Source organism: Anser cygnoides, chromosome 5 (genome assembly GCF_040182565.1).
Source record: "Anser cygnoides isolate HZ-2024a breed goose chromosome 5, Taihu_goose_T2T_genome, whole genome shotgun sequence".
NCBI classification, from domain to species: domain Eukaryota; kingdom Metazoa; phylum Chordata; class Aves; order Anseriformes; family Anatidae; genus Anser; species Anser cygnoides.
In genome coordinates this window covers 48669533-48685237 of record NC_089877.1, presented here as the reverse complement: position 1 = coordinate 48685237, position 15705 = coordinate 48669533, and the positions used below count along the sequence as shown (strand labels likewise).

At 43.6% G+C, this 15705-nt stretch overlaps 1 protein-coding gene across 10 annotated transcripts in view; it reads left to right on the top strand.

Annotated features, from left to right (window-relative positions):
• FOXN3 (forkhead box N3) overlaps positions 1 to 15705 on the top strand; it is a 202043-nt gene that overhangs the window by 156554 nt on the left and 29784 nt on the right. The window lies entirely within an intron of this gene.

Genomic DNA, 15705 nt, shown 5'->3' with positions numbered 1-15705 from the left:
CTATCGCTGTCTGCCGAGTGTGGAGCTCGTTTCTGACCCCACCTAAACTCCAGCACCAGCTTCCTGGGAAAAGTCATTTTGCAGGCCTGGCCTTGAGTCCTGCTTTTGGGAAGCACAAGTGATGGCTGTGTCTGGGCAGGCCTGGGGCTGGAGCTGGCAGTGGTGAGGAGATTTGGTGCCATGGCGACAGGCACCACATAGAAAAAGGACAAAAAAAGTGTTGGGAGGACTAACGTGTGACAAAGAGGAACAGGAAGACGGAAAGGAAAATTGGAAGGGAATCATATTTTAAGAATTAGGAAAGCTTTTGACTAGTAACTTGTTTTCAGTTTTGTTCTGCAGGGTGAGCAGGGGAAGTCACTAATGACAACAGCTGTCAATACATTTAGGGCATCGGAAAGGAAAAACATTTGGCCAGCTTGTGAAATTCGGAGGTGATTACAGTCAACTGCTCTTCCCTAGCCAGATTTGTAAAGCAAGATGAGGTTTAGCGTGTTAAGAACATGTGAAAATAGGCAAAATTAGGGAAGACCAAATAACCATGCAGGGTCAGCGAGGAGCTTCCTCTGGATTTGGTCAGCTGGTGGCACTGTGGAGATGTAAGATTTGTGTGTCTCTTCTCGTGGAGGTGATGGCATCAGCCAACATGGCACAGAGCCTTCAGCTCTTTCAGATCTGTGCTTTGGTCTGTGTTAGGAAATCCAAGTTTCTGTGAGCAAGAGACAAAAGTGGGCAGTGGAGAAGATGGGACAGCCACAAAGCAATGTCATTCCTGCAGCAGACCAGTTGTTTCTGCCTCTGCTCTGGGGACCTGTCAGTTTTTCAGAGATCCTGATTCGCCATTTTACTACACCAGCAAGAAGTATCTGCTGTCATCCATCTGTACCAGTGGACTTTCAACCTCTCTTCTGGTCTAAAATGTAAACTCTCACATAACTTGTTAGTACATCCGAAAATTTGCTACTCGGAGAGAATCTTTCTGCTGATTTTAAAAGAAAATTCCCTTCTGTGATGTATAGAGCTTCTTGTGACTGTATCTACTTAACTTTCCAGCCTGGAAAGCCTAGTCAAAGCTTTCCAAGAGATTTCTTCCAGTTTTGTCCCTGAAAAATTGTGACCTCCATCAGCAATTACATCCAATTGCTGCCTTGACTTTGAAGGCCATAAAAGGTGGATTTTACATTGGATACGTGCCAAGTCAGAGTTTTACTTGAGGTTTTGCTACAAAATTCATTTTTCTACCTTTTGCCCTTTTTCTCCATTACCTTGTACATGCACATCTGTCTGTCCTGTCTTTCTTTGTACACATATACTCCTAATCAAACTACTTAATCTGAAAGTTTGGAATGAGAAAGGGGAATTTCTGTGTTTAAATTCTTGAGAGGCACTCTGCTATTATAATGCTAGAACTGTAGGATTACCCAGAGATACAAAATGACAGACATCATAGTTAATACTCATCAGCATCCTTTCTAGCAATCTCAAAGCAGTCCCATCAGTAAAAGTCCTAAGCAAGCTGTGTTACATTATCATGATTGAGGACCGGACCAGATTTGATGTTTCTGTCTGAGACAGGAGGAGAAGAAAAGGAAGTTTTCCCACTTCTAAAACTAACTTTATAAATAAACTGCAAATACATCCCCACACTTCTTCCAAAATGTCCAATAATGACACGGAAATAAACCTCAAATGTGTTTGCCAATATTTTGCCTTGAAACTGAAATGAAGGTAGGTGCCTAGATGTATCCCTGAGAAAGGAGGCCCTTCCCGGCCAGCATCAAGTCCAGTGACGCTGATTGTTGATCTGACAATAGCTGCCCCTGGTTGGTCTGTGAAACAAGGGAGAGAGACAACTTACCTCTAGCCATTTTAAGGCTTTATACTGTTTTCTGTTACTGTGTTATTGTGAAATCTAGCACTTGGTTACCTACCTTGGTTACCTATAACTCCCAGGTCTCTGGTTTTACTGGAATTTCACTGACAATTTTGCATGAAATAGAAGTATTTTCATTGGTATATTACCAATGCAAGGATATTAGTGGCTTTTATAACTAAGGTTCTACAAAGACTATAATGCACGCCATTAGCATGTTTCTTGTAGCAGATGAAGTGTTGCGCTAGATTTATGAAAAATGATTTTCAAACCAGGGCATCGGGAATGTGCTATGGGAAGGAAGAGAAGAGAATCCCCATAAGGTTTTCAGTTCTATTCTTGACTGTGTGCAAGACAGATGTTTGCTTATAAATGATGAAATTAAAACGAAAAATAAATAGAAGCTTTTTTCTTTTTGAGTATGCTTTTTTTGAGGTCTGCCAGCCATATACTTTAAGATTTTTCTACCCCCTACTGGACACAAAAAGAAGAGAAACAGGAAGATGAACAGTGGGGAGGGCGATCTTCTATGAGATGCTGGGGTACATAGACACTTTGCATCTTCTGGTTGTGGAAGGGTTGGGAGATGAGTCCAGGGAGCCTTTTATGTTGGTCATTACTGAGTCCATGTGGCTCTCCTTTGAGAGGGCAGGTGATCAGTGAAGGTCGGTGTTCAGAGACGCAGAGATGGGGAGCGGGGCAAGATGAATGTGTTCTGGTTTATTTTGATTTAATCAGTACGATTGCCAAACTTTATTAAGGTTTATTTCCTCAGACAGTGCTTTGCTCTCACAAACACACGCATTGACACAGCGATCATGCTAGTAAATTTAAGTTGAAGTTGCTGTGAACTGTTTACTTGTATGTATGTGAAGAACTCTCTAAAAGGCCAGAGGTACTTGTATGCTATACTACCGACAGACATTACAGAGATCTATGGCTAAATCAATAAACCACGGCCTCACTGAAATTTGCTGAAATTTTGGAGTACAAAAATTTTGGAGCAGGGCATTTTCCTGTTCAGTTGTAAAAATAATATCGATGAGAAGACTTGATATTTGCTAAAAGAAAATTGCCTCTTTCTTCGTAGCAGCTCTCGTCACCCACCCGCTGTGCTGTGGCAGTGGCCGTCCCTCCAGCCCAGGTCAGGGGCTACGTGGTAGAGCTGCAGTGGTAATGAGACCTAGTACAATTTAAGCGGTTGTTTCCTCTCCAGCCTTGCTGTATTCTCATGAGAATGGTGCAGAAACACATTTGTGACTCTTGTTAATGAAGCTCTAATATTTTACAAAACTGTCCTGAGCTGTAGCTAAGCTGCACAGCTGTTCCAGTCCCAGGTTCGGCCCTGCAGGATGCTGGCACTGCGCTCCTCTTCCACAGGGACTGCTCCTCCTCTGGCTCATATACACATCTGAGTGCGTTCCTCGATTACAGGCACAGCTCTTGCTACTATTTGGATAAAGCTTCATTTCAGGTGTGTTTTTTTAAACATCCAGCACCTTTTTTCAGGCACAGCCAGTGTACGTGGTCAGTTTGGTTCTCCATTCTTTATACAAAGAGAACGGGACAAGAGCCCCTTAGCTTACCCATTTTGTGAAGTAAGGCCCCTTAGCTTACCCACTCCATTTTGTGAAGTAAATACGCTTTACGTCTCTCCACTGAAGATCTGAAAGCTTGCAAAGGACTTTGTGTTGTTTTCTGCCCATTACTTACCCCTCTGACAGCCTCGCCTGTCAGCTAGCAGCAGTTCAGAAAGCCCAAGGAGTTTGAGCAGGACCATTCACAGCAAACCGGCGGCTGGCAGAAGTGGGCTCATGTGCCTCCCCTTCTCAGTGATCAGTAGAAGGTTGTTTCAACCCCTTTGGTTAGAAAGGAGCTCCTTGGTAGCAGTTTGGCCTGCTGGAACCATCCCAGGGCCTGTAAATGCAACTTAGATGCAAAGCCATGCCTCGCATCTCTCTAGTGACTCAAGTGAATTCTTCTCTCACAACGGTTTGGTTCATAGCGTTTCTTATTTCCTCTAGTTTTGAAATGTTTACATAAAGTATTCCAGCAAAGCCAATTTTCACTTACGTGTTTGATATTGTATAGCACAGATGGTACTAGATCTTTGCATTAGCAAAGTGTTTACTGGAAGATACAAGATGCACAAGCAACTGAATTAAAAATACAAGCGAAAGCAAGTTTTATAGTTTTTTCAGGTTTGTAGTGCATCTTCTACAAAACCTAATCTACGAAGTACTGAAAGTAAGAAACACAAAAAACGAGTAACTACGCTGTAATGTTTAGTCTGAACAAAATGTGTTGCAGTTGTTTCGAATAAAAACTATTATTATGTATGCTAATTAAGATAAGTTAAAGCCCTACATAAGGCTGACTAATTGCACTCCTAAAGTCTCTTCACTGTTCAGCCAGCCTGTGTTCAGTGCGTTGCTTTCAGTAGGAGCTTTCATTAAAAAAAGGCTAATATGGTGTCAGAATATTCACTGTTGGAATTAGAAAATAATACTGCTGCTAATTCATTGGTTATATTACATCATATTGCAACAACAGAGATGTCGATATCTTCAAAGGCTTTGTTTTCATGTTTCATGACAATAATTCTTCAAAATTATTGTCAGGAAACACATTTGTCTTCCCATTGATCTGCATTTCTTCCCTGAACTCCCCTGGGTATGCAGCCAAAAACGTTAAGAGGTCCTAAACACCAGGTTCCCGCTCTTCTCTTATTCCCTTTATTTCAAAATGGACGAGTTGTAGAAGAGCAAGTATCGCAGGAAGAGTGGAAGCGGTTTTGTCAGAGGATGGCATTGCTGCTGGGACTGCCTTCCCTCCTCCATCGATTTACCTCTGAGGGGCAGACGAGCAGCTTGTTGGAGCCGTGTTGGACATGGCTCCCTGCAGGGAGCGCGCAGTCGTCACCGGGGACCTGTGCGAGTCTGTAGTGTCTGCACACGCGGGCTGGGGCTGGCTTGCAGCAGTGCAAGCTATCGATTGTCAAGTGCTCTAGTGGAAAATCGGCCTTAGTCTGCTTCGGTGTGGCTGGATGTCTAGTCCTGTTGGTCTTTAATGGGGATACACTTGAAAACAATCACAAGGGAGAAAGAGTTACCCAAGCAGGGTTTTCAGTGTGTTTAGTAATCATTTTTCAGAACTAGTAATTTGATGTATTTATTTATTGATTGAGTCACAGTCATGGCCGCTCATTGATCATAATCTGAGGAAGAAGGGAAGTAAATGGTACTGACTAGGATTTGATTTATTTATACTGTGCCTGTCTTGGACATAGATTCTACAAACAGAAAGTGATCGGCTCTCTAAGGTGTGACACTTCTCAAGAACTAGCGCTAACTAACCTCCGTTTATCCTCTCTTAACCCTCCCCGGGGGAAAAAAAAATAAGAAAAGACATCTAATCTAGAGCTAGAGGGCAAACCTGGGTTGGATTCACGATTCTGTGAGTTGAGCCCAGGCAGACTGCACGCCCACCCCTCTGTGTACCTGCTTGTCGGTTCTGCTTATTGTTGTGTGCTATTTTAAACATACTTCTGGTGGCAATTCTAGCTGTCTGCATCCACACCTCGTAGCCCAGGCCTGCACAGTGTATACCAGAGAGGGAACTCCTGGGCTTGCAGCCAATTTTCCCAGCCTTTCTTAGGTTCTTGAAGAAGCCACTCTGCGCAGACTTACCTAAGCTGCAGGTCACCGAGCCAAACCTTCGATTCTCCACGTCCCCTGCATACGAGGCTGTGCCTGCTGGCACCTCCCAGCACCTCCTGCCTGGACCTGCTCCACTGCCCTGCTGAGGAAAGCAGAAGAGAGAAGGCGAGAGAGTCTGCACAGAAGCTTTTCTGCAGGCATGGGTGCACAGTGGGAGAGGTGAGACCTGTTGGAAGCCAGATCTCACACAGCTTGCTCGCTGGCTTTCCTTCGTAGTGTCACGGCTGAGGTGCTGTAGAGAAGCACTTTCTGGAAGGCTGCTTTTGGTGAGTCCCGTTCCCTGGGTCACACTCTAAGCCCTATCACTGCATAAATACTTATGAAAGCTCACATTCAATCTTTTTACCTTGTTCAAGCTCACATTAGAAGAGTTTTCCAGAATGTCATTGCTCTGATGTCTAGAAACGTTCCAATTATCAGTTTCTCTTCAGCACTGAAGTTGCTTCACTGATGTTATCTTTAAACTTAATAGTTTTTCTTCTTCCTAGCTTCCTCCCCCTGCATTCCTTGTTCACCTCATTGTATTGATAGAGCCTTACTTTTTTTCTGCTTGTTTTGCTTAGGTAAGGAAGGAAGCCAAGCTCTATTTTCTCTCCTCAAGTCGGTTTCCAAGTCACTTCAGTTGTCCAGCTTTTTTTTTTTTTCTTTTTTTTGAATGAATGAATCTTGCCAACTTTTTTCAGGATACAAGTTTGAGCAAGGTCTTTGTACACTGACTTTCGGAAATTGCAGATCTCCTCCACGCTGAGGGTTCCTCAGCCAGTGTCTTCCAGAGGTTCCAGAGGAGCCATTTTTACTTCAGCAAAACTTTCTCTTGCAATCATAGCTGTGCAGCAAAATTAGGCTCGCTGTTATTCTTCCCACTTAATATAAGCTGAATCAATTTGTGGTCCCTTGTTCCAAAGTTGTCCTTATTACCTAAGAAAATGAGCAGAAAAGAATCTATTCTTGTTCATTCAGCAACATGGATAAAGAAACTTGTCAGCTGTCACATTCAGGAATAACTGGCCTTACCATTGCTAATAGCATTTGTTCTCTACTCTGTACTGAGGAGTTAGTCTCCCGTGCTGACATAATTCCCATTTCGTTAATGATGCAGAGCTCTATCCACATCTAGATCTGGTGCAAAAAGTCAAGAGTAGGCCCAGCGTCACTCTCTTAGAAAACTTCTTTGACCATCTTGCAACAGCCTGATTTTAATCTCAATGTTTCCCATTTTCTTCTGTTTTTTTTCAGAAGTCTGCAGTTTCATTATTGCATGACAGTATCCTACCGTATAAAACCTGCATTTCTTTTCCCTGAAAAGCGCAGACCTTTTGACACCTGTTTCAATAGTAATTGCTATTCCACCCTGTTTGTGAATTTTCCTGTAACAACACTAGTACCTTGAGTTCCTCTTTTATTGTCAGTCTGCCCGCTTTATTAGCACACCGCTATTTTAGCTGTTGGGTTTTTTTCATCATTTTGCTGTTGTTTTTGGCGCATTTGGCTCCCTAGTTACAATATATTCAGTCCTTTCGCTGACAGTGTCACATGTCTGACCCCTTTCCTCATCATTAGTAGCATTTTTTTTCCTTCAAATCACTGCAAAACCTTTCTCATTGTTGTTTTCGTGTTGATTTGATGTTTTTCTGTTTGCTCAGTGGATCCTGAATCCCATGTGGAATTTATATCTGCCTCTTCTGCTGTGTTCATGGGTTGCACCCTCATGATTCCAGTAGGTGGGATGCTTGGGTGAAGCCCTCCTGCAGACGTGCCTTGCTGAGAAGTACCCAAAAGCCACCTTTTCCTGCACAACTGTTGGCTGAGGGGGGGGAGGGAGTTCACAAGCATTTCCCTGAGGGTCTCTCCAGCTGTGCAAGAAGTGGCGGTTCTTTCCCAGCCGGCATGCCTTGCACTTGCAGGGCTGGAAGGCATGAGCGGTTCTCAAGGTCAGTGGCTGGCTTGGGACGGACGTGATTTTGAAATAGCATGAGAGGAAAATGGGTGCTTACAAAAAACACTTGTCTGTGACAGTAAGGTATGGTTTATTTGGTTTTAAATGGTCTGAGTTCTGTAGAGGGCTTCTTCCTGCCATCTGTCTTCCAGCTTTGCTGGAAGAAAAAAACATTGTTAGCAGCAGGGACATTATGAAAGCTCGAGCACTGATCACTTTGATGTCCCAGTTAGAGATAACACATCTGTATAACTGGGGACAAAGAGTGTGCGTGTGTGTGTATCCTTTGATGAAAAAAAAATGTGTGTGCAACCTGTAAGGCTGCAAGGAGCTGGAAGCCCTCACAATCCCGTATTCTACTGTAGAAGCTGAGGCTGCAGCAATCAGTTAAGAAGATGGTTGAAATTCCTGATCACGAATTAGGTAAGTACATGATGGAACAGCAAATTGTTTCTCTTCTCTTCTGTGCTAGGCTCATGGCTAGTGCTTTCTCCAGCTGATGTTTTCTCTTCAGTCCCACCAGCTGCACAGGCCGCATGGAGTCAACTAAGTCTTTACTGTTGCCTTTGCAATGGGTAGATTTTACTTTCACATCCTTCAGTGTAGAAAAAGAAGCTTGCAGTAATGCACAGCAAAAGGAAAAGTGCTTTTAAAATTAAAGAAATAAAAACAAAGCAAACATCTCTCCTGTTTTTAAGCAGAGGATGTATTGTAATGTGCCATTTTTATATAGAAAATGTATTTCTCATATCTCCATAGTCAGCTGTCTCTAAGAAGATGTTTATCTTGCACTGGTAATATACGTATCAGTGTTGTTAGTCTTTCTTTTAGCAGTTAATTGATCTTAATCTTTAGTGCAGAGATGAAAAGTTATGATGATGTGTTTTGCTTTCATACAGCTTTCAAAGCGATAGATGAACCTTTTGCTGAATTTGGGCATTTGTAAGACCTTTAACTCTTTCTCGTATCTTTCTTTATACTAAACTAGTGTTTTTAATGAGAATATATGTGGTAACTGTTTGTAAAGTTTTTCAGCTGATAAAATGGTATTGTTAGAAAATGGAAATTGCCTCAGTAGATCTGTGATGATATAAATTCAACAAAATAGAGGAGCAGGAAGAAGGTTTCTGTTTTAAATGCGCTGTATTGTTTAAAATTGGACTTTATCTGTCTTCTCAGGTTTCTTTATGTAGTAGCTTACTTGGCAGTGCCAGAAATGAACTTAAAACAGGAAAAAATAATGGTTCATTTAGACCCATACCTTTTGTCTTCTGTGCTTCATACTAGATCCTTTCAAAGGAGAGGGAGAACCACTAACTGCCAGACCAGTTTTGCATTACTAGTGAAATAACTTCCTCCTGGCCTCTACTGTAAGCTTTCACAATTCCTGTTCTTGCTCTTTTCGTGCACTGTTGTTGAGGTATGAATATAATTTCATGTTTCTTCCCAAGCTCTTGGTTCTGAATCCTATTGTTTTACAGTATGCTGCCACAAGTACTCTGTTATAAGAGTGCTGCTTAACCTTATTTAAATAACACAGAAGTGGACTCAATGGCATCCTACACCAAGGAGATTTACAGTTACTGTATTTACAGTTCTCTTCAGGTATTTCTTTCTATCTATCTTGTACTGTGCTGTTCTATTTTAATAACTAAGTTCTTATTCTGTCATTAAGCAAAATAAATAAAAAATCAGAAATATAAATATATATTCACAGATTCACAGATTTCTCTAGGTTGGAAGAGACCTCAAGATCATCGAGTCCAACCTCCGACCTAACACTAAGTACTCCACTAAACCATATCGCTAAGCTCTACATCTAAACGTCTTTTAAAGACCTCCAGGGATGGTGACTCCACCACCTCCCTGGGCAGCCCGTTCCAATGCTTAATAACCCTTTCGGTAAAGAAGTACTTCCTAACATCCAACCTAAAACTCCCCTGTCGCAACTTTAGCCCATTCCCCCTCGTCCTGTCACCAGGCACGTGGGAGAATAGACCAACCCCCACCTCTCTACAGCCTCCTTTAAGGTAACTGTAGAGAGCGATGAGGTCGCCCCTGAGCCTCCTCTTCTCCAGGCTGAACAAGCCCAGCTCCCTCAGCCGCTCCTCGTAAGACTTGTTCTCCAGACCCCTCACCAGCTTGGTCGCCCTTCTCTGGACTCGCTCGAGCACGTCCATGTCCTTCCTGTAGCGAGGGGCCCAAAACTGAACACAGTACTCAAGGTGCGGCCTCACCAGAGCCGAGTACAGGGGCACAATCACTTCCCTCGACCTGCTGGCCACACTGCTTCTTATACAGGCCAGGATGCTGTTGGCCTTCTTGGCCACCTGGGCACACTGCTGGCTCATATTCAGCCGACTATCCACCAATACTCCAGGTCCTTCTCGGCCAGGCAGCTTTCCAGCCACTCATCTCCCAGCCTGTAGCTCTGCTTGGGGTTGTTGCAGCCCAGGTGCAGGACCCGGCACTTGGCCTTGTTGAACTTCATGCAGTTGACCTCAGCCCATCGCTCCAGCCTATCCAGATCCTCCTGCAGAGCCTTCCTGCCCTCGAGCAGATCGACACACGCACTTAGCTTGGTGTCGTCTGCAAACTTACTGAGGGTGCACTGGACGCCCTCATCCAGATCATCGATAAAGATATTAAAGAGGACCGGCCCCAGTACCGAGCCCTGGGGGACTCCACTAGTGACCGGCCTCCAACCAGATTTGACTCCATTCACCACAACTCTCTGGGCCCGGCCATCCAGCCAGTTTCTAACCCAGCGAAGCGTATGCCAGTCCAAGCCCCGAGCAGCCAGTTTCTCGAGGAGAATGTTGTGGGGAACGGTGTCAAAAGCCTTACTGAGGTCAAGGTAAACCGCATCCACAGCCTTTCCCTCATCCACCAAGCGCGTCACTTGGTCATAGAAGGAGATCAGGTTCGTCAAGCAGGACCTGCCTTTCATAAACCCATGCTGACTGGGCCTGATCGCCTGCTTGCCCTGCAAGTGCCGCGTGATGACCCTCAAGATAATCTGCTCCATGAGCTTCCCCGGCACTGAGGTCAAACTGACAGGCCTATAGTTCCCCGGGTCTGCCCTCCGGCCCTTCTTATAGATGGGCGTCACATTGGCTAGCCGCCAGTCAACCGGGACCTCCCCCGATAGCCAGGACTGCCGAGAAATGATGGAAAGCGGCTCGGCCAGCTCCTCCGCCAGTTCTCTCAGTACCCTTGGGTGGATCCCATCCGGCCCCATCGACTTGCGCACATCCAAGCTCCGTAGCAGGTCGCCAACCATTTCCTCATGGATAGCGAAGGCCACATCCTGCTCCCCATCCCCTTCCACCAGCTCAGGGCACTGGGTGTCCGGAGAAAATATATATATATAAAAATTTATATATATATAAAAAGCCTTCACCCTATTAATTATCTCCATATCTTTGACCTAACCTGACTAATACCAAGGTTAACCATCATGATGTGGGAAGGGAATAGGCACATCTATTAACAGACAAGTTTAATAGAGCCAAGCTGCTTTTCACTCTGCTGCAATTTAATAAGCCCGAAGGTAAAAGGTGGGAGACAGTGTTGCTGTTGCAACATTTTCCTGCCGGTGAAAACTGAAAATATCAAAGAATCAGACCACAAAAAAAGGTATAGGAGTGGGCTGTACTAGGAATTGAGGCAGGGAATAAAGAGACTGATCTTGTAGAAAAGGAATAAACTGGACTTTTATATTCTGAATAGAGTGGCTGTAACTATTATGCATGCCAGCTAGAGTAGAGGATTTGAATTGAAAAAAAGCAGTGGAGGATGCTGTTGCAGAAACAGAAGGGGTTGAAAGCTACAATACTGAACGGTGAAGTGAAATTCTTTACAAAAATAGTTCTATTTTAGATATAGTAACCTTAAATTAAAAGAAGATCTTATAAATTCCTTCCTGATGAGATAACATGGCAATGGTTGCGGTGTACAGATGGTGCAGTTTGTTTACTAACTGTATTTTTTACATCAGTTGGCAGTAACATTTTAGTACTACCTAAATATGCATCTTAAGTGTCTCTCAGTAGGCATCTGTGCTTGAAAATTCAGGTCGTGGTTGCTTTGAATTGCCTTAACTGCTATTTTCTTTAAAACCATATAGTATAGCTGTAAAAATAAATACCTTCTAGCAAAATCAAGAGGGACCGTGTTACTCTAATTTTTATTGTGGCTTAGTTGGAAGGGGCTGGATTTGAAGCATTCAGTGAAATCAGATAAAAGCTTGAAATAAAAAAACACCAAATAATGAAAATCATATTAATTCTTATAAAACACTTCCTCTCTCTATGAAATGAACTCAAATCAGAGATCACAAACATAATAGATGGACAGCTGTCACATCCAACTTTCTCAGGTACCCTATTTGTTTTTAATTATTTTTTGTCAATTCCAGAATAAACAGTCTGTTACCCAAAGGTTATCCTCTGTGTTGCTGGATGTTTTTATATAACCTCGTGCCAAAATAATTCAGGCCTACTATTTTGCCACTCATGTCAGTGCAGGACAGATTCTAATCTTTACAGGTAATGTGTAGATTTGGCTCAAAACACCTCTTGACAACATGCACTGGATCGTAATTCCACGAAGTGATGCATTTTCCTCAGTAAAAAGAACTGCATGCTGCTTACAGGTTTGGTGTTCACTTTTCAACACCTCGCCAAATAGGGCCTTGAACCTAAAATGCAACAAATGCACTTGCTATGAGGTTTGTGTCTTACCCGTTTTTGATGTTGTCTTCATCAAAGGAAGCTTTGTCTTTGAAAGCAATGCTAGCAAAAGTAATGCTAGGCTTCCACTGCTAGTGGGGGTATTACATCTGTATCGGAGTTCCTGCACCACGTTGGCTTTGAACCGCCTTGGGATGTATGCTTTCATGCCTTACGAGTTCATGTAAGTGCTTAAGGTTTCTTCCAGGTTCTTTCTGATAGCCTGTAAAGGGCACGTTGGGGATGGGGCACCGAGCTCTGAAACTTCAGGGTGTAGCGCGAAGCACTGAGGAGATGAGACAGCAGTTGTCTGTTAGGGAGGATGTGGCTGCTGGCAAATTTTTGTCACTATATTTTTGTCACTATCTGATGTTGCCTGTTTGAGACTTTGACTCTTCATTCTTCATAAAACATCCCCAGTCCTTCTTCTTTGTTCTTTACTTCCCTTTTTCACTGGGAAAGTTGGGCCTCTTCTGTTTGCCACTAGCAAAAAGTGAAAACGCAGTTTGTGTACCGAGTCGTCTCTCCACTTATTTTAATTAGCAAAAAGAAACCCAAATGCATTCATTTAAATATTTATTTAATTTTCTAAACTCCAAAACTTTGGATGTAGTTATTTTTAACCCGGTTTCCTAGGGAAAGCTGTTCCTGCAATCATTTTTCACTCACCACCCACTGTTAATAACTTCAAAAGCCTTCGTGCTGATCCCAGACATTTCAGGTGGGGTAGGGAAGTCAGCTAGGAAATCCAGGGCTTCAGCAATGCAGAGAGGGACCCTCGTCACCGTGCTGGTCAGGGTGCCCCCCGAGGGCAGCCCTTGCTACTAGAAGCAGGATGGTCGGCCTGGAAGGGACTTCATGGAGACCCCACCTGTGGGGAAGGGGCTGGTGGCTTGAGGGCACTGGTGGGGGTCGGGGCTGAGCGGGAAGCAGCAGTCTGAGGAAGGGCACCGTGCCCTCGCCTTCCTTCAGTGCTGCTCCTCATGACCGCATCTTTTCTGGTCTTCTTGGCATCCCTCTCAGAAGCGCGTCTCCAGACTGCGGGCGTAACTGCTGTGTGAGAATGAACTGGCCCTTCAGTTTGCCCTCGGACTTTACTCCTGCACCTCTTGGTATGGTCTGTGGCTGCTGAGTGCTGTGCCTGACCTCAGCCCCTCTCTTCGGCCTTGGCCCTTGTCTTCGGCCTCAGCTAGTGCCCGAGTTTCTTCCCTGAGCAAATCTGGTGCATTCGTTCTCCGACCTGGCTGAGGCCTCCTCCTGTGCAGCCAGGCCCTCCTCTCTCCTCTGTCTGTGGAAGGACGACCCAAAACACCTTGTCCTCGGTCCTGCTGACACCACCACAGGTGCCTGGCTCTGCTGAGGCTTCATGGAGCTGTCTGGTGTCCTCCGGAGCATACCGATATAAACATAGCTAGGCACCACAGCACGTGCGGAAGGGCTTGAATCACGGGTGTGCTTTGGAAAGCAGCTGCTCTGGATGCAGTGGTGTGTTGTAAACAGCTCGTATTAGTGTCATGAAGTCATTACAGAAACCTGGTGGTGCCATTAGTGGTCCGAAGGCTAAGAATACACATTTCAAGATAGACTGGTTGCATCAATTTTATCTGAAAACACAGAAGCTTGTTGCACAAACAAAACCCGAAGTCAATAGGAAATGTTGTTGTTGTTGTTTTTCTGCTGTGCCCTTTTATTCTTTCAGCAGCAAAACTAACTTTATGCTACAGTGTTAGCAAGTAGTGGGACTTTATTTAAAGTAAAACAAAAAATTAAAATCCAGGAACGGTCTATAAACAAATGCTGAAGTTGGCTGTACAAATTATGACAGTAAATTCAACTTCTAGCTGTCCTTTATGTTGTGAAAGGGATGGAAGAATTCTGGTTTAGTTTGGCGTTGCTATCTTGGGCTTCTTTGTGTTGTTGGTTTTTTTTTCCCTTTTATTTTTAATTTAGGCAAATTATCCCTCTTCAGTTTGACTGAAGGGAAACTTTTGCTGTGTGGTCTGTGTGGTGTCTGGACCCAGTGCTGCAAAATGGCACGCGTTCAGGGGTTAAACTGTTCGGGAGTACACTTGCAGCACAGATGCTTGCAGCAGGAATATTGCTTTTGATGTATCTTCAGAGTTGAAAACTAACGTAAGTCGGTAAAGCTGCCTTTCTGAGGAGTCTGCTGGTGACTTTTGGAAAAGAATATGCTCAGCTGTCCAGGACACAGACAGGCATCTGCTCCTCAGTATTTTTGCACCTTTTATACTGGTAGTCTGCTGCTACTCTGACTTTAGTTTTCCATGTACTACAGTGTTGCTGTTTACTGTTTTAGCAATTAAATAATAGAGTTAGCCGTATTAGGATTGTATTTCCAGCTGTGTTATCACAGCAAAATAGTACATACTTAAACTAGTAAAAAAATCCCTTTTTATTCTTAATGGGTGAAATCCTCTCTACACCGTTTGTATTGTTAATAACTTGCAAGGTTTTTGCTCCACATCCTGTTACTCTCCTGGAAACAGATTTGAAATATATAGATGTACAAAATATGGTGGTTTTTTTTTAACAGTGAAAAGTAATTTTCTGACATAATAGCCAAAATAAAGTGCCACGAAGCTATTAGCAGTAAATTGAATTTTTTGGTATGCAATTTAGCATAAATATAACAAGCTGAAAAAAATAAAAATAAAAACAACAAACCCGTACTCATTAGTCATTCAGTTTAGCAGCACGGAGGCAGCAGTCGGCAAGGGTGTGCGTTTTTATGTCTGCTTCAATTGCACACTTCATTTATTTGGACATGGCATAGGCGGCTTTCTCTGTCACACGGCATCGCGGCACGATTAGCGAGTTGCGCCCCAGGGCAGCTGGGACGCTTTGCTGGGGCAGATGTTCTTTTCAGCTTATTCAGTGGCCGTTCTTGGGTTGTTTACTGTTGTCATAGCTACCCACATTTCCATAGCAGCCGTGCTGCTGTGTGTGAAGCAAGTGAATATAGTTATAAAAGGATCATATTTTGTTCTGTCTCTATAACTTGCCATCTGTCAACTGACTGTTGGAGATGGATTCAGAAACCAATTTAAGAGTAACAGCAGCCGGCTGATGATTTTTGCTTATATTAAAGTGACAATGGATAAGGATGCAAGTAAGTTGGTGCTTCAATGAAATGCTAGCTTCTTTTTTTCTCTCTCTCTCTAAATCGTAGCAGTTTTGCTCCCAACACTTTCTCAGACATCACTGAAATCCTTACTGACAAATGAAAAAGACCAAGCATCGTCTTCTGTACTTGCTCAGGTGAAGGTGTGTCCTTACGCTTTCCCTCTCTTCTGTCGACTCATCCCGTTGTGCTGATTCCAAATTGTGATGTTGTGCCTGCTTTCACAGATCCTGTGTAATGAAATCTAAATACTCGTCACAAAATTAAACAGCGAATTCGTGAGGCTAACAGAGGCTGATGTG